Source organism: Oryx dammah, unplaced genomic scaffold (genome assembly GCF_014754425.2).
Source record: "Oryx dammah isolate SB20612 unplaced genomic scaffold, SCBI_Odam_1.1 HiC_scaffold_2, whole genome shotgun sequence".
Taxonomy (NCBI): Eukaryota; Metazoa; Chordata; class Mammalia; order Artiodactyla; family Bovidae; genus Oryx; species Oryx dammah.
In genome coordinates this window covers 87,993,582-88,012,771 of record NW_024070186.1, presented here as the reverse complement: position 1 = coordinate 88,012,771, position 19,190 = coordinate 87,993,582, and the positions used below count along the sequence as shown (strand labels likewise).

General features: G+C 45.7%; 1 protein-coding gene across 2 annotated transcripts in view; it reads left to right on the top strand.

Moving 5' to 3' along the window:
* The window catches only part of LOC120870552 (kalirin), a 522,430-nt gene that overhangs the window by 226,934 nt on the left and 276,306 nt on the right, over positions 1 to 19,190 (top strand). The gene's annotated exons all lie outside the window — the stretch shown is intronic.

Sequence of the window (19,190 nt, the reverse complement as noted above, 5' to 3'; positions counted from 1 at the left end):
TTGCAATTTTGGATTTTTTAAAGGTCATCCACATTGCCGTGTTTCTTTCCAAATTTCCCAATTTATAGTTCCGGTATGCCTTGCTATAGACTTCCAAGTCTTTTTGTGTCTCCAAATTTAAGTTTTTACACTCCTCACTGACCAGAACCCCCTGTGAAAACATTGTTATTACCATCATCAAGAACCCTAATTTAGGGTTATGCCCTTAAACCTATCCCTGGATTTGAAAGAATAAAAGAATTGGCCATAGGGCCTGCCCTTTGGGGTTGTCCAGGGTAGGATTCCTTTAACTTGCCTAAACTAATAGGAATGTTGAAAGGGGGACCATACATTAAAGTTTAAATCTGATCACAAATCTATGATGACTTAATTGTTTTTGCCCTTGGTGAATCTTTTGTTTTGCCTCTGGGTATATTTTATCTCCTTGGCTGGTTGTGCAATGAGTTCCTGGCTTGGCACAAAGTAGTAGTTAGTCTCCTCTGCTCTCATCTGAGCTGAGGTCCTTATCTGCCTTCCACTGAGAAAGTTGGGTCTCCTTGGAGTTGGTTTCTGGGCAGCAATGATGAATGATCCTCTAAAGCTTCAGTTCAATTCAGTTCAGTCGCTCAGTCATGTCCAACTCTTTGCGACCCCATGAATCGCAGCACGCCAGGCCTCCCTGTCCATCACCAACTCCCGGAGTTCACTCAAACTCATGTCCATCGAGTCAGTGATGCCATCCAGCCGTCTCATCCTCTGTCGTCCCCTTCTCCTCCTGCCCCCAATCCGTCCCAGCATCAGAGTCTTTTCCAATGAGTCAACTCTTCGCATGAGGTGGCCAAAGTACTGGAGCTTCAGCTTTAGCATCATTCCTTCAATAGAAATCCCAGGGCTGATCTCCTTCAGAATGGACTGGTTGGATCTCTTTGCAGTCCAAGGGACTCTCAAGAGTCTTCTCCAACACCACAGTTCAAAAGCATCAATTCTTTGGCACTCAGCCTTCTTCACAGTCCAACTCTCACATCCATACATGACCACTGGAAAAACCATAGCCTTGACTAGACGGACCTTAGTCGGCAAAGTAATGTCTCTGCTTTTGAGTATGCTATCTAGGTTGGTCATAACTTTTCTTCCAAGGAGTAAGCGTCTTTCAATTTCATGGCTGCAGTCACCATCTGCAGTGATTTTGGAGCCCCCAAAAATAAAGGCTGACACTGTTTCCACTGTTTCCCCATCTATTTCCCATGGAGTGATGGGACTGGATGCCATGATCTTCGTTTTCTGAATGTTGAGCTTTAAGCCAACTTTTTCACTCTCCTCTTTCACTTTCATCAAGAGGCTTTTTAGTTCCTCTTCACTTTCTGCCATAAGGGTGGTGTCATCTGCATATCTGAGGTGATTGATATTTCTCCCAGCAATCTTGATTCCAGCTTGTGTTTCTTCCAGTCCAGCGTTTCTCATGATGTACTCTGCATACAAGTTAAATAAGCAGGGTGACAATATCCAGCCTTGACGTACTCCTTTTCCTACTTGGAACCAGTCTGTTGTTCCATGTCCAGTTCTAACTGTTGCTTCCTGACCTGCATACAGATTTCTCAAGAGGTAGGTCAGGTGGTCTGATATTCCCATCTCTCTCAGAATCTTCCACAGTTTATTGTGATCCACACAGTTAAAGGCTTTGGCATAGTCAATAAAGCAGAAATAGATATTTTTCTGGAACTCTCTTGCTTTTTCCATGATCCAGAGGATGTTGGCAATTTGATCTCTGGTTCCTCTGCCTTTTCTAAAACCAGCTTGAACATCAGGAAGTTCACGGTTCACGTATTGCTGAAGCCTGGAGAATTTTGAGCATTACTTTACTAGTGTGTGAGATGAGTGCAATTGTGCGGTAGTTTGAGCATTCTTTGGCATTGCCTTTCTTTGGGATTGGAATGAAAACTGACCTTTTCCAGTCCTGTGGCCACTGCTGAGTTTTCCAAATTTGCTGGCATATTGAGTGCAGCACTTTCACAGCATCATCTTTCAGGATTTGAAACAGCTCAACTGGAATTCCATCACACTCCTTCGTAGTGATGCTTTCTAAGGCCCAGTTGACTTCACATTTCAGAATGTCTGGCTCTTGATGAGTGATCACACCATCATGATTATCCGGGTCATGAAGATCTTCTTGGTACAGTTCTTATGTGTATTCTTGCCACCTCTTCTTAATATCTTCTGTTCTGTTAGGTCCCTACCATTTCTGTCCTTTATCGAGCCATCTTTGCATGAAATGTTCCCTTGGTATCTCTAATTTTCTTGAAGAGATCTCTAGTCTTCCCATTCTGTTGTTTTCCTCTATTACTTTGCATTGATCACTGAAGAAGGCTCTCTTATCTCTAAAGCTTAGGTGTGGTTATTTGCTCTTTTTCTTGGGATTCAGAGACCTATGGCTTACTGACAGCAGGCTGATTAGGAAGCTAATGTTGCTGTTTCCACTTAGATTAGGTAAACTTCTGCGCTGCAGGTGAAATAAATCTCAGTGTATTCAGGTTTTTCAGGAATTCATGCTGGGGAATCAGGATGATTTAAATTTCATTCAAATTCATTTGTCTGGAATGTTGTGAGGGAGATCCCTAAATATGGATACTAGAGAGAGAGAGCTTGGCATTGAGGAAGAAGGATATGTTTTTCACTTTGTGGGTTCCAGATTTGGGGTTGTTTCTCCCTCCTCCTTTGGGGCTTTCTGGTGGCTCAGATGGTAAAAAATCTGCATGCATTGCAGGAGACCCAGGTTCGATCCCCAAGTCAGTAAGATCCCCTGGAGAAGGGAATGGCAACCCACTCCAATGTTCTTGCCTGGAGAATCCTCTGGATTCTGGGACCCAGCTTTCTGTAGCCTGGCAGGCTACAGTCCATGGGGTCACAAAGAGTCAGACACGACTGAGCAACTAAGCATACATATTCCCTCTCTCGTTATATAAATATTTTCGACATGTTTCTGTTTCTCTCTTCACCTGTCATTGGTTAGGTTCTATCCGATGCCCCTCACTATCCGATGCCCCTCACTATCCGATGCCCCTCACTATCCGATGCCCCTCACTATCCGATGCCCCTCACTATCCGATGCCCGTCACTATCCGATGCCCGTCACTATCCGATGCCCGTCACTATCCGATGCCCCTCACTATCCGATGCCCCTCACTATCCGATGCCCGTCACTATACGATGCCCCTCACTGGTATTTGGGGTTGTGTATGTGTCAGTTCTGTTCAGTCGCTCAGTCACGTCCAGCTCTTTGCGACCCCGTGGACTGCAGCACACCAGGCTTCCCTGTCCATTGCCAACTCCCAGAGCTTGCTCAAACTCATGTCCATCAAGCCGGTGATGCCATCCAATCATCTTAGCCTCTGTTGTCCCCTTCTCCTCCTGCCTTTAATCTTTGCCAGCCTCTAAGTCTTTTCTAATGAGTCAGTTCTTCACATCAAGTGGCCACAGTATTGGAGTTTTAGCTTTAGCATCAGTCCTTCCAATGAATATTCAGGACTGATTTCCTTTAGGATGGACTGGTTGGATCTCCTTGCAGTCCAAGGGACTCTCAAGAATCTTCTTCAACACCACAGTTCAAAAGCATCAATTCTTCGGTGCTCAGCTTTCTTCACAGTCCAACTCTCACATCCATACATGACTCCTGGAAAAACCATAGGTTTGACTAGACAGACCTTTATCGGCAAAGTAAGGTCTCTGCTTTTTAATATGCTGTCTACGTTGGTCATAGCTTTTCTTCTAAGGAGCAAGCATCTTTCAATTTCATGGCTGCGGTCACCATCTGCAGTGGTTTTGGAGCCCAAGAAAATAAAGTCTATCACTGTTTCCATTATTCCCCCATCTGTTTGCTATGAAGTGATGGGACCAGATGCCTTGATCTTAGTTTTTTGTATGTTGAGTTTTAAGCCAGATTTTTCTCTCTCCTTTTTCACTTTCATCAAGAGGCTTTTAGTTCCTCTTCGCTTTCTGCTATAAGGGTGGTGTCATCTGCATATCTGAGGTTATTGATAGTCTCCCAGCAATTTTGACTCTAGCTTGTGCTTCATCCAGCCCAGCATTTCGCTTGATGTACTCTGCAAAGAAGTTAAATAAGCAGGATGACAATATACAGTCTTGATGTACTCCTTTCCCAATTTGGAACCAGTCCTTTGTTCCATGTCCAGTTCTAATTGTTGCTTCTTGACCTTGCATACGTATTTCTCAGGAGGCAGGTCAGGTGGTCTGGTATTCCCATCTCTTGAAGAATTTTCCACAGTTTGTTGTGATACACACAGTCGAAAGGTTTAGCGTAGTCAATGAAGCAGAAGTAGATTTTTTTTTTTGAATTCTCTTGCTTTTTCTATGATCCAGTGGATGTTGGCAATTTGGTCTCTGGTTCCTCTGCCTTTTCTGAATCCAGCTTGTACATCTGCAAGTTCTAGGTTCACGTACTGTTGAAGCCTAGCTTGGAGAATTTTGAGCATGATTTTGCTAGCATGTGAGATGAGTGCATGTTTGGGAGGCATATACTGGATGGTGACACTTCATGTTATGTCACTTTAGTTTTGTTGAGACTGCCTTTATTATATACGTATGAAAGTGAAACTGTTAGTTTCTCAGTCGTGTCCGACTCTTTGCGACCCCTTGGAATGTAGCCTGCTAGCCTCCTCTGTCCATGGGGTTCTCTAGGCAAGAATACTTTAGTAGGTAGTCATTGCTTTCTCCAGGGGATCTTCCCTACCCAGGGATCAAATCTGGATTTCTTGCATTGCAAGCTGATTCTTTACTATTTGAGCCATTAGGGAAGCCTTATATATGTATAAAATGGCAACCTACTCCAGTAATCTTGCCTGGAGAATTCCACGGACAGAGCAGGCTGGCAAGCCACATTCCATGGGGTTGCGAAGAGTCATACTCGGCTGAACTGCTAACCCTTTACCCTTTACACACTGGCAGTTTAGGTATGCTGCCACCAAGTGGTGGAGTACATTAGCTCAGCTGCCTGGAAGACAGATGGTTTGTATGGTGTCGTCGCTAAGGCATGTGCGGCTCCCTGCCACCCCATAGACTGTAGCCGCTCCTCTGTCCTTGGGATTTGCTAGGCGAGAATACTGGAGTGGGTTGCCATTTCCTTCTCCAGGGAAGATACAGGTGGATTTTGTCAAGGGCTCGAAATATTATGCCCTCTCCTCCTTAGACCTTAGGTTTTCTAGGCTGTACTTTTTAAATTTTTATTGAAACATTTGAACTTAAGTAATCACTAAATGATAATTATTTTTCCTGAACTATAGAATTAGTTTAATATTAAATTCCCTGATAGCTCAATTGGTAAAGAATCTGCCTACAATGCAGGAGACCCTGGTTCAATTCCTGAGTTGGGAAGATCTGCTAGAGAAGGGATAGGCTACCCACTCCAGTATTCTTGGGCTCCCCTTGTGGCTCAGCTGGTATAGAATCTCCCTGTAATGCAGGAGACCTGGGTTCAATCCCTGGGTTGGGAAGATCCCCTGGAGAAGAGAAAGGCTATCCCACTCCAGTATTCTGGCCTGGAGAATTCCATGGACTGTATAGTTGCAAAGAGTCAGACCTGAGTGAGCAACTTACACTTTCACATTGAAATATTAAATAATGTTTGTAGAAATCTTTAGCTTGAATATGTAATAATTGCTAGTTGAAACTGAGAATTTTATAATAATGCTATTTTGGGTAAAAATGCTTAAATAATGTGAAGGTGAAGGTGAAGTCGCTCAGTCGTGTCCGACTCTTTGCGACCCCGTGGACTGTAGCCTACCAGGCAGAATCTCTATATCAATTCTTCCTTTTATAAAATAAAATCCTTTTTTTAAAAAGAAAATCACTCCTATTGGTTTGTCTTCAGTCTTAGGTAGACTTGAAGTTACAGTGCCTCAGGCATACTTATCTCTTGAAATTTCTACTGTCTCCCTCACTGTTTGCATTAGCCACAAACACTGAAGATTGACGTCTTAATTTGTCTTTTCAAACCTTCCCTTAAAGGTTCTGTTTTTTTTCCTCCAAACATGGGAAATGAGAACAAGAAAAACATCACCATGTAGGGCTTTTTGGTGCTCAGAGTATAATCCTGGTGTATATACTTACTAGTATGGGAAATTTCTATGCCAGTTTGTCGCTGTAGCTTTTATTATAAGAAGGAGGTTTTCCCCTTACCTGTTTTACTCCACCTTATCTCTTCTTGGATTGCTTTAGAGAAAACAACTTTTAAAGAATTTCTCTCTTGAAAGTCTGGCATCACCTATGCAGAACAAAATACTTTGAAAAAAATTTGAAGAAGACTTTTGAAACTAGAAAACCCATCAAGTAGTGGTGATGGGTCCCCTGTCTTCCACGATTTCTGATTATTCAGAAAGCTTTTTCCCTGATAGATGAAAAACAGCTTGAGGGCAGGTCAGCGGGTCTTGTTGGAAGTTTACAGAGCAGCACCTTGCAAGTTGGCTGAATTCCCTTAGACTGGGAGAGCCCCAAGAGAAAAGGGCAGTGTCTCACCCTCTCCATCCCATCAGAGCCAATGCCAGCCTCTCTTTTCCAGACATGAAGTCACTGAAGTCAGACCCAGGGCTCCTTTGGAATGTCTTCTTTCCTCTGTAAGGGGCTGTACCCACAGAGGGGCCCAGGCCGGGTGGGTGGACTGGCTCCGCTGCAGAGCCTTCTATCAGAGGACAGAGTGTGGAGGAGCATGCCAGGGAGCCGGGAGTGGATGCTGTCTCATCAACAAGAAGTATTCCTGTTTCTATATCGAGCAAGTGTGACAGCCAGCCCTTTTTCTTCCAGAACCCAGACAGGAGCACTTTGTCAGAGCCACCGCGACTCAGCTAGGACAAATGTTTTTCCGAGTCACTTTCTGATATCATCCAAGTGTGCGCCCTGATGGTCCTGCTTCCTCTTTCGCCTTCTCTCAGGGCCTCCCTCCTCTGCCTGCCCCCCACCTTATTCTAGGTCAAACAAGGACCAGCTTTGGTTTTGAGAACTACTGAAAAACTCTAAAACCAATACATTTTTCTCCCTCTTATCTCAGACTGTTTCATGCAGTCCTGAGCTGGAATTTCATGTTTACAATGCTAGCAATTTGTGTGCCAGGTTTTGCACGGAAACTCCTCTTGGCCTGGTGCTCCAGGCAAGGTTTGAACCTAGTGCTGTGACACTCTCCACCCCGACTCCCTGTCTCAGAAGAGACTGTCGTCTCATTTCTAGACTGGAGGCAGTTTTCCTTTGCAGGAATCTCAGACTTCAGAACTTACTTACTAAGGAAGAAATTCCCTGTTTTGGACCTGGAGGAAGGCAAGAACCATTCCTCCCCCTAACCTAGCCCTGATGGGGATAAAGTATTCCATTAGGACGCCTGCAAATCAGTCCAGATTTAAATCTGTGTATAAATGGGACAGTTGTTTAGTTTACATACACAACAACTTAAGAGATGATGGTCAAATAATCCTCTGGTTTTTTCAGGCTGAACTTTCAGGCTGAGAGGGGACCTAGTTCTTGCGCTTGGAAAAGCTTGCAGTCTGGTAGAGATTCTAGGACTCACTGGAGAAAACAAACTAAACATTTTCTAGGCAGTTGTTAAATAAGCATAGCAGTTCAGTGGACGTCATCAGAGACAGTTTATTGGATGTATAATCTGAACTGAATTTCAGAAGAAGTAGATAGATTAGGATCCTGGAATTTGAGGTAGGAAGGGATTGCAGAGGTCAGCCAGGCCAACCCCTTCACTTTCAAAGGGTGGAGTGCTATCCAGAGAGTGTGGCGAGATGCTGAGGGTCACCCAGCTGGCCAGTGGTATTGCTGGGGCTGGTGGTTACAACCTTGAACTGCCTCCTGACAGCCACTGGGGTCAGGGCCTCCCTGCGGTCTTGTGTGGAGGAATTTTCCCCTAACCCATGAGCTCTCAGAGTCTCTAAGCTAGCTGTGGGTCAGGGCAAAGGCATGCAGGAGCACTTCCTGGTTGGTTTGAATTCCAGACATGTCCCACTCCCTTGGCTTTCTCCTTTGGGTCTCCACTACCCACCTCACTGCTCCCAGGTTTACACCTGTGCCTGAGCCTTACTGAGGTTTTCCACCGTGGAAATCGCAGAGCCCCTGGCTGGTGTCAGAAGGTAGAGGCTGGGTGAGGCCACCTGCTCTGCGCCGAGTGAAGCTCCTGCCTCGGCAAAGTCCAGCGGACCTGGCCCTGTCAGTGTAAAGACAGATGGGGGTCTGTGTTGATAGGTTATTTGGGCATTTGTCTGTATGTACAGGGAAATAGCGGTGGGCTTTCAAGAAAGTGATTGTTACTCAAGGAGGAGAGGAGGCGTACGCAGGCAGTTTTAACCAATGATTATTTCCTGGAGGAAGTGTGTGGTTTATTAATGAGGATTCCATCTGCCCTGCTAGGAAAGTAGAGCCCAGCCAGAGAGGAGGGGATCCCCTTGAGAGGGTGAGAGAGGTGGGGATACAGTGAGAGGAGGAGGAAGAGTGGTGATGGCAACAGAGTTTGCAGTGAGCAAGAGTCCCTGCTCTGTGGGTGGGGCGGCACATGGAACATTGCTGCAGCCCCTCCTGGGTCAACTCTCTTCTGTCTCCCGGCTTTGGAGAAGCTCCCTGTGACTGATAGTTGGGGTGACTGAGACACTGTGGTTAGACAGATTACAGTCTTTGGAATGTGGATTCAGTCTTTGGCCTACTACTCACAGGTGTATGAGCAATTTATAATGAAGCATATTTTTTTAAGTTAAAAAAAACGATGCCTGAGTTTTCACCTGGCCTGACTATGGGAAAGCGCAGATGGTGAAGGCCGGAGAAGCATGGCCTTGGGGATGGTCTAGGGAGGGGCGGGGGAGGGCAGTGTGGAGAGGTTGCTGTTTTTGGCTTTCATCTTTTCTTTCTTTCCCTTGGTTTCCATTTCATTTCTGTTTCATATTCTGAATGCCCTAGAAGGAGGGGGTGAACAGCTCTATGAAGGAGAATAGGAAATAGGACAGGAGGCTGAGGTTGGGAAACGGAAATGTCAGTTTCCATCCCAGCCCCATGGACCTGCCCCTCTGCCACCTGCTCTCTCTAGCCAGCCAGCCTCAAACTTTTAGGATGGTGCTTCTCCCAAGTTTCCCAGCTCCTTTTCTCCTAGCTGAGAGGAACTCCTTCCAAGTGCCCTGCCCCAGACTGGTCTGGCTTAGAAAGCAGGTCTCTTTCTTTGGTGAATGGAAGTTGTGTTTCAGAGAATGTGAGATTGTCAGGTAATAATCTGGTAGGTTAACACATTCTAGGTTTATATGCAGCTAACCAGGCTGGCCCCCACAGGAACCTTCCTTTGGAAGGCTGCGTCCTTTTACTTTGGTCTGTTAGCTGGGTCATTTCTGGAACTCTTCTTGGGAGCTCCTTTCAGTCTATAGTATGCTCCTTTGACTATCTGTAGGCTGGAAAATCTTGCTCTTTTTGAGCTTTTATGTTTTTTTATTTTTAGAAAGTGTTTTTAAAGACAGCATTGAGAATAAGTCAGTTTTTGGGTGCAGAGGTCTTGCTGTATTTTTTAGGCCATTGACCTGTTGCTTTATGGCCATACTTGGGGATGTGGAAGTAATCTTGGGGCCTGAATCTTCACTACACTCTGTCCATGGATAGAAAAGAGAATCGGCTACATCTCTGCCTCTGGCACAGAGGCAATCAAAATGTTTTATTTCTTTTCTTTTTCTTTTTTTTAAACAGTTTCATTTGGGTGGAATTAGGCAGCAAACTTTAAAGCAGTGGAAAACATAACCCTTCTTTACTTGGACTCCATTCCGAGGTCTACCTGGGATGCTTAGGTGGGCAAGAGTTGGCTTGGTTTCTGGTAGTCAAGGGTGGGGAACTGGCAAGCGGGAGCTCTTAGACCCAGAAACAGGCAAGAACATCTCTAGAATGTTTATTGTAGGGGCACTTAACCATGGCTGCATGTTCAAATCTCCAGGGATCTTTTAAACACTGCTGAGCTGAAACCCTCGGAGAAGGCAATGGCAACCCACTCCAGTACTCTTGCCTGGAAACTCCCATGGATGGAGAAGCCTGGCAGGCTGCAGTCCATGGGGTCGAGAAGAGTCAGACGTGACTGAGTGACTTCACTTTCACTTTTCACTTTCATGCACTGGAGAAGGAAATGGGAACCCACTCCAGTGTTCTTGCCTGGAAAATCCCAAGGACGGAGGAGCCTGGTAGGCTGCAGTCTATGGGGTCGCACAGAGTCGGACACGACTGAAGTGACTTAGCAGCAGGGCTGAAACCCTAGACCAATTAGTCAGTCTCCCCACTTTACAGAGAAAGGATTGAGACTTTGTTTTAGGATAAAGGATCATCTCTGAGCTTTGCCCTGTAGCCCTGGCATCACAGATCAGAGGTGCAGAGGCAAAAGATGTGTTACTAATTGGATAGAAAAGACAAGTTGTTTGGAATAATCATACCCTGGAAAAGTGGACAGAGAGTGTCTTCCAGTAAATCAAAACAAAATACAGAAACAAAACATAAAGAATCCGCCTGCCAATGTAGGAGACACAGGTTTGATCCCTGATCCAGGAAGATCCCACCTGCTGTGGAGTAGCTAAGCCTGTGCACCACAACTATTGAGCCTGTGCTCTAGAGCCTGGGAGCTGCAACTACTGAGCCCACTGCCACAACTACTGAAGTCTGCACATGCTAGAGCCTGTGCTCTGCAACGAAAGAAGCCACCACAATGAGAAGCCCACACACCAACTAGAGAGTAGCCCCTATTCACAGCGACTAGAGAGAAAAAAATGCTGTGTAGCAACGAAGACCAAGGACAGCTAACAATAAGTAAATTATTTTTTTTTTAAAGAAACAAATATACGAAAAAAAAAAACCCTCTGGATGGATTAACATGGATCCCGAGAAGGATTTGATGGTAGATGAATCTCCTTATGAAAGCTAGCTGATGGTGGACAGCCACCTGTGAGTCGGCGAAGAGGTATAGGACAAGCACGGGAGCCCTCCCACCTCTCTGAGCTTCTCCTCTTCTTTTCACATACAGCCAAACAGGAACCTTCATGCTGTGCAGGTTGAGTTTGAGAACTGTCTGTGTGACTGATCTCTTACTCACTACAGGATATTCTCTCGAGTGGCTCATTGCTCTGTAAGGCACTGCCTCCTCCAATGTTCTTTTTACTACTTCTGATTATACCAATTAGAAAGCTTAAAGCAGGTGCTAATGTGTCTTTAACACTTCTCTTTAACACCTGCTGATTTGTGGTGGTTTAAAAAAGTGGGTGTGGTGTGGTTTGGGGCAATCAGCAGAAAGCTGCTATTAGAATAGCACCAAAGAGCAGAAAACAGGTTAACACAGATCAGTGTGATAGACAAAAGGATCGAAACAAAATCGGGATCCCCCAGCCACGGACTCTCCATGACCTGGGAATGGCTTGAGAACTGAGACACAAATGGGTCAGGGCATGGTTTTCTTCTCAGAACTCCAAGGACTTTTTTGATGCTCAAATTCTGAAAGGAGAAATTCAGCCTGAAATGATGTGAGGGAGACATGGGTAGAGTGTAGTTCTAAGGAAAGCGTGAAGGGAGATTTCTTGGGGCTACTCTTCCTTCCACACTTTGCTGGTTTCTGTTGCTTGCCACGAACTGTCCGTGCACCATGGTAAGACTTCATCATCCCTCCAGATCATCCTGCATTGCGGGTCCTGCTTGCTCCTGTGGGGCCAGAGCTGTGTGTGGTAGGGCCCTGCTGCCCTATGAGACAGGAAGTCCTCCCATCTGACTCAGCCGTCCTGTCCCTCACTCCCTGCTCAGTGACCAGTCCAGCCCTCTGCCCCAGTGTTCAGTTTGTCTCCTTCCCTGGACTACTCAGTGAATAGGTCTGATTTGAAATCTACTTCTGCTTCTTCCCAGGTCCCCACACTAGGATTCAGACACATCCTGTAACCCACAATTAACAGCACCTGAGCAGCTCCCATCAGCACACACTAAGCAGAAGCTCTTGCTGCCTCCTCACCTGTTCCACTGGAGTGGTACTCATTGCTGATCTCTGCTCCCCCACCTGCCACCAGGATGGGTCATTGTTACATTTATTCCAGTAGCTGTTCCAAGTGAGAATCTGTCAGGCACTCATATATATGGGGTGAATCTCAGTTGGCACCACAGAAGCTGGGGCACAGGGGATCAGGCTATTTCTCTACTGCCAGAGCTCAGTGGAACCGTAAACAAGAGAGTCCTCACTCCCAGGGAAGGAACTCTGATGCTCAAAACAGGATATCCTGGCCCTGCAAACCAGATTACTTGATGTCTCAGTTCCAAATTTCTTGTGGCTTAATAGAAGACATGGAATGGGCAGATTGACAACTGGATGTCTGGTCCAAATATACAAAGTGAAGTGAAATCGCTCAGTCGTGTCTGACTCTTTGCGACCCCATGGACTGTAGCCTACGGGACTCCTCCATCCATGGAATTTTTCAGGCAAGAGAACTGGAGTGGGTTGCCATTTCCTTCTCCAGGGGATCTTCCTGACCCAGGGATCGAACCTGTGTCTCCCGCATTGCAGGCAGACGCTTTTATCACCTGGGCCACCAGGGAAGCTAAATATACAAAACATCCACCCAACTGTGTGGCTCTGAACAAATCACTTCCCTCCTCTGGAATTTGCTGCCCTTAGCTCTGAAATGAAGGATCAGCAGGGTAAGCACTAACGTTTCTTCAGGTTCAAGTGTTCTGTTTCTCTCTGAGGCAAGGTAGCATGACAGATACTGGCAATCAGACTAGATTCAAATATGATTTTACCTTTTACTGGTGACTTTAGCAAGTTAATCAGCCTCTCTGGGCCTTAGTTCCTTTAACTATAGGGTGGGATAATAATAGAAGCTACTTCTGAGTTTCACGTGAGGAGTAAATTAGATAATGCATATAAAACACTTAGCAGACATAGATTCTCATGAACATACATGTAGATTAATAATAATTAACAATCTATGTGTCTGTCCCACTTTAATTAAAAAAAAAAAAAAACAACAGCTGCTCCAAGTTTGGCTTTCAGTTTATATTTCTCTCCATCTTAGAGCTTGGAGCTCCTCAATATTTACAGCCAGTTCTGGCTGCTGGTTTCCAGCTTCCTTATGAACTTCACTTCCCCTGTTTCCTCCCCATAGTGAAAGATCAGCCAGCACACAGGCTCTTTTCCACCTCAGGACCTTCGCTCAGGCTGTTTCCTCTGCCTACATTTTTCTTTTTACAACACTGCCTTAACTCTCTCCTTCTAAGTTTTGGTCACTGTTTAAATGTCAGCTCCTCATAGTGGCCTGTTCTGCCCACCTGACAAGTTGTTAAGACTTACCACAATTTGCTTTTGTGCTATTGATCTAGCTACTGTCTTGTGTCCATCTCTTGCCCTAGAATATAACCTTCATGTGTCTGTCTTATCCACATTTATATCCCTAGTGCCTAGCACTGGGCCAGCCACAGAGTAAGTGCTCAATAAATATTTGTTAGATTAAAAAATTAATGAAAAAATATATGACACTGTATTATTTATGAACCCCCTTCATGACTAGTCTCTCATTGTGAAGGCATATAAACCTGGGCTTGCAATAAATAACTCCCTTCAAGAGAGCATAAGGCTATGAAGAGAGAAACTCACTAACATTTTTGACCAACTTCTGTGTAGCACAGCTGTCTGTCCTCCCTGCAAACAATGTTCAGACTGTGGAGTTGCATTCTGTCACCTGTTTATTAATGCCAGGCCTCATCTATTGTAGACAAAGTGCACATCATTAAACTCTCACAAACCACGCCTAAGAGAGTCTAGGTGTTGTCCTTGGATCACCTAGGAGATTCCTGGAGCTCATCCCAGACTGATTTTCATCAGAGTATCTGAAAGGGGTCACTGAAATCATTATTTTAAAAAAACTTTAAAAAATTATTTATATTTTGATTTCACTGAGTCTCCTTGCTGCACAGGGGCTTTCTCTAGTTGCCGCAAGCAGGGGCCACTCTGCAGTTGCGGTGCATGGGCTTCTCATTGAAGTGGCTTCTCGTTTCAGAGCACAGAACTCTAGGCAGTCTGGCTTCAGTAATTGTGGCACATGGGCTCAGTAGTTGTGGCTCACAGGCTTAGCTCCCTGTGGCATGTGGAATCTTCCTGGACCAAGGATTGAATTGGTGTCCCCTGCATTGCAAGGGAGACTGCTAACCACTGGACCACAAAGGAAGCTCCCGGAATCATCATTTTAAATAAGGGTCTTAGGTGATGAGGAAAGTCAGTAAAGTTTGAAAAGCATCGGCATAAAGTGGTGCAAATGCCGTTTTGAGGTAGCATGGGCTTGCTGAGTGAAAACAGCCCCAGTGACACATAAGAACAAAAGAGTAAATGGTGTAGAACTGAGGACAAGAACTATCTGATCAATCACCCCGTCACTCAGTGTACATTATGCCCTGGGCCTGAGAGCCCGCGAGAGTCCATGAAACAGTTCACAGCTCAGTTGGAAGGAACTGTAATTTATTGCAAAGGATGAGAAGCTGGCCAACAGGGCCCAGGTCTCAAGTGCCATGTGGGAAATTAGCAGGGCAGGAGGAGTAGGGCAGTGACTGCACTCTAAAGCAGGGGGGCATGGGAGATGGGGAGGGTCACTCACTCTCCTTCCCCCTGCTTAGTGGATCTGAAGGCCCACTGCTCCAAACTTCACCTTCTGGCTCCCATCCTCACCGTACACAATGCAAATTCTTCCCCTGAAAATTAAAATTGGGCTAAGAAGTATCACTGAAAAGGTAAATATCCTAAAGGGAAAAGGATGGCCACCTGCTAGTTATGTTCCAGTGTAAATTGTCTTGCTGCAGCTCTCCCCATGTGAGCACACTGAGAGGAAGGGAGGACTGGGGGCATGCAGGCTTGAGGAAGAGGCCGCCTGCTAGCCTCTGTGGGGTTGGGCATAGCCAAAGAGCAGTGTGAACTCAGTTGGTTTCTGGAGTACGTGCACCAAATCCCGTCTCTGATGACCCTGACCTTTTCTCCCATCATCTCAGAGACCGGTTAGGAAGGCTGCTTTCCTGCCCCACCCAGTTCCTGCCCCAGTGCCTAGTGACATTGCCCTGACCAACTGAACTAAGGCCTTGTAGCTGCTAAATGTAATAGTTCTCATCTCAGCTAAGACCTACCTCTCTGGAGCACTTGATGCTGTAGTTCCTCCTTGAAGTCCTCTCTTCCCTGATTTTTTTGACTTCACTGCTCTCCCGGTTTTATCTTACCTCTTTGCATTTGTTCTTCAGCTACTTTCTTCTCCTATCTCTTAAAACTGATATTCACATCAGTTCTATCCTAGACTCAGAAGCTTTTTCATCTTCAAAGTGAAAGTTGCTCAGTCATGTCCAATTCTTTGCGACCCCATGGACTATACTATACAGTCCATGGAATTCTCCAGAATATTGGAGTGGATAGCCTTTCCCTTCTCCAAGGAATCTTCCCAACCCAGGGATCAAACCCAGGTCTTCCACATTGTAGGCAGATTCTTTACCAGCTGAGCCACAAGGGAAGCCCAAGAACGCTGGAGTGGGTAGCCTAAGAATCGGAGAAGGCAATGGCACCCCACTCCAGTACTCTTGCCTGGAAAATCCCATGGACGGAGGAGCCTGGTAGGCTGCAGTCTATGGGGTCACTAAGAGTCGGACACGACTGAGCGACTTCACTTTCACTTTTCACTTTCATGCATTGGAGAAGGAAATGGCAACCCACTCCAGTGTTCTTGCCTGGAGAATCCCAGTGATGGGGGAGCCTGGTGAGCTGCCATCTATAGGGTCGCACAGAGTCAGACACGACTGAAGTGACTTAGCAGCAGCAGCCTAAGAATACTGGAGAGGGTAGCCTATCCCTTCTCCAGCGGATCTTCCCAACCCAGAAATCTAACTAGGGTCTCCTGCATTGCAGGCAGATTCTTTACCAACTGAGCTATCTGGGAGCTCTTTTTTCATCTTACTTGTCTTCATTGGGTGATGTCACCCACTTCTGTGCATATCTGCTGCCAATGTTCATGGATTTATTCATTTAGCAAATGTTATTGAACACCTACTATGTGCCAGGCATAGTATGACTCCCAAGTCAAAATTTGCAACTCATATTTCTCTTTTAATCTCAAGACTGTACCTCATATTGCCTTCAGAATGTTGTATATTTATGAAATTGATGTATGTGTGACTGTTTCTTGAGACAGGGACTCAGATAGAAATTGTCTATTAAAGGGCATTCTCTTCAGGAAAAAAAGTATAAAAGAGTTGGAGGTACAGAGAAGGAAGGAGCAGTGGAGAAGTCCAGTGGAGACCCCCAGGGGGGAGAGAAGGCTCTGGAGTATAAGTCACACTTCAGAGATTCCCTGCCTTGAGTGAAAGGCACCTCTGTATAAGAGAGGCACTGGCCCCATTGGGATAGGGGTATAACTGCCACATGTCTTTTGGAAAAGTGCACCCATCAGTCAAAGGCAAGTCTCCTGAGATGGTCTCAGGCATAAGCTGATCGCCGCAACACTTATGGAGCTGGGGACTGGGCACAAAGGTCAACAAAACTGCCCTGGGTGGGACACCAACAGTGTCTCCCCCAGCAGCTTAGACTTGCATAGTAGGGATATGGGCCCAGCACCATCGGAAGTGCTTTATGTATCTTAACAAACCTAATCTCCAAAATAACTCTGTAATGTAGTTACTATTATTCACAATTTATAGTGAAGGAACTGAGATGTAGAGGTTTAAAGGTACTTGCTTAAGTTTCCTCAACAGGTAGATGATGGAGCTGGGATTTTGACTGAAGTGTGTTGGCTCTAGATTCTATCATACCCTTACCTGCTACCCTCCTTCCTCAATATGTTGAGTCTTAGTGTGCCCCAGGTGCTGTAGGCACAGGGAATCTAGCAGTGAAATCAACACAAACAGCCCTTCCCTCATTGAGGTTACTTTCCATTGAGGGGAAAATGGACAGTAAAAATGAATAAGTAAAATACACACTCCAGATGGTAACCAGATTCCTCTCTCCATGGAATTCTCCAGACAAGAATACTAGAGTGAGTTGCTATTTCCTTCTCCAGGAGATCTTTTCCGACCCAGGGATTGAACCCGCATCTCCCTCACTGCAGGCAAATTCGTTACTGTCTTTGCCACCAAATCATTGGTTAATGAGTGCTAAGGAGACCATAAATCAGGGAAGGGAAGTAGGGAGTGGTAGGGGACAGCTGCAGCTTTAAATCAGGTAGCCCAAGGAAGGCTTCGTTTAGGACACATTTTAGTCCTAGTGAGGTGGTCTCTCTGCTGCTGCTGCTTTTGCTCTACTCTGTCTGGCTGATCCTGATTTACTCTCCCTCTGCACACCTGGAGGGGTAATCTTCCCAAATCACCTGATCGTGTTCTGTTCCTCATTGCCCTTAGGGATAAATGCAGCACTCCTGCTGTGGTGCAAGTTGCTTCTGAATTTGAGACCTGCTTCTAACATTGCAATGCCAATGGGACAGGAGTACAAATGGAAACCTACATACCCTGTGTCTAAATATTGAAATTTAATATAGCAAGTTAATGAACTGTTAGAAAAAAAGTGGGTTCTACCCTTCTACCTTGACAAAAATATTTTCATAGCAACCTAGGAGGCCAACTTCAGATTCATATTTGTTGGACTGCTCTATGTTCCTTGCTAGAACTTAGCAGTTGCAGGGAGCTCTGCCTTAGTTCATGCTCTGCCTCCCTTCTCTCCTACCTCCTAGGTCTGTCTTCCATTGTGGAGGGGCACCCTACATGCATGTGGACAACCTGGCTGACACATCCACGTTCTAGCCACATCTTTGAAAATAGCAGCTCTTTGCCATCCCTCAGGCCAAGGTGCTCACAGTGGTAGTGTTCTTTAACCCCTGGGGATGGAACCTAGGAGAGAGGCACGTATGAGCTCAGGAAGTAGGTTAAGGGCCCTTTGAGCTGAAAATTTTAGGATGTCAGGGACAAGGAATTTGGTCTAGAAAAGGGTAGGGGCAGCCTGGACTCTCTGGGGGAGGGTGTGGAAAAGGAGGGTCAGAGCCTAGAATAGGGCTCTCTGAGGCACTCAGACCATGCTGTCTCTTACTCCTGTGCCTAAACCAAAGTGAATTACTTGAACTTCCTGAATTTGCCATGATCTTTTGCTTCTGTGCTTTTGTGATTTTTGAAGACCGTAGAATGAAGTCATACACTTGGATTCCTTGCCCTAATTCCCCCCGTCTCCTAATCTGCTCCCCTCGTCACTGACCCTTCATTCCACACCCAGTCACAAAAGCACCGCACATAGTGGCCCTGGTAGGTGTGATCCGATACAGTAACCTGAGGGTGGGCTTTGGAGTCAGAGGTCCTGGTTTTGACTCTCTGCTGGGTACTTACCAGTCACGTAACCTTAGGCACGTTCTCTGCCTCCATGTCATCATCTCTTATATGATGATAACAATGCCAAGTTTATAGGTCATTGTGAGGATAAAATGAAATAACATGGGTTAAGTGTCTAACCACAGTCTGTGGCACAATAACCATGTGAAAAAAGTTCCTTACCCTCCCCTGGCTATGCTTTTTGCTTCAAATCAGACAGAGAAAGCACTTTGGTAGATTAGCTATTTTCACAGAGAGATGCCAATTAGGTTGAAAGTGAAAGTGTTAGTTGCTCAGTCATGTCCGACTCTTTGTGACCCCATGAACTGTAGCCCACCAGGCTCCTCTGTTCATGGTATTCTCCAGGCATGAATACTGGACTGGGTTGCCAGGGGATCTTCCCGTTCCAGGGATTGAACCCAGGTCTCCCACATTGCAGGCAGATTCTTTTCAGTCTGAGCTACCAGGAAAGCTCAATTAGGTTATCTCTCAGCATTCAGCCTCTGGGCCTCTTTCTCCATCTCCTGAGCTAGTGAGAACTTCCTAGAGAGTATTAGTACCTGATTTCTCTTTTTGTTGTCAGAAATTATTCGTTAACAGTGTGTGAGCTGTTACTGATGATCACATTTAGATCTGGGATAGTCAAACTCCAGCTCTTGGTAGCAACACTGACTCTTTGTTGTTAGGGATGGGATTTTCTCGTGTCTACATAATTATGGTAACAGCGACAGGGCCTGAGGAGCTGGTAAACAAGGAAGTCAGTCATCTCTAAGGGAAGGGAAGACCCCCAATTACTGTGCAATGCCTGGCCTAAGTGGGCATGCAGCAAATGTGAGTCAGACTAGGGCTTCCCTGGTAGC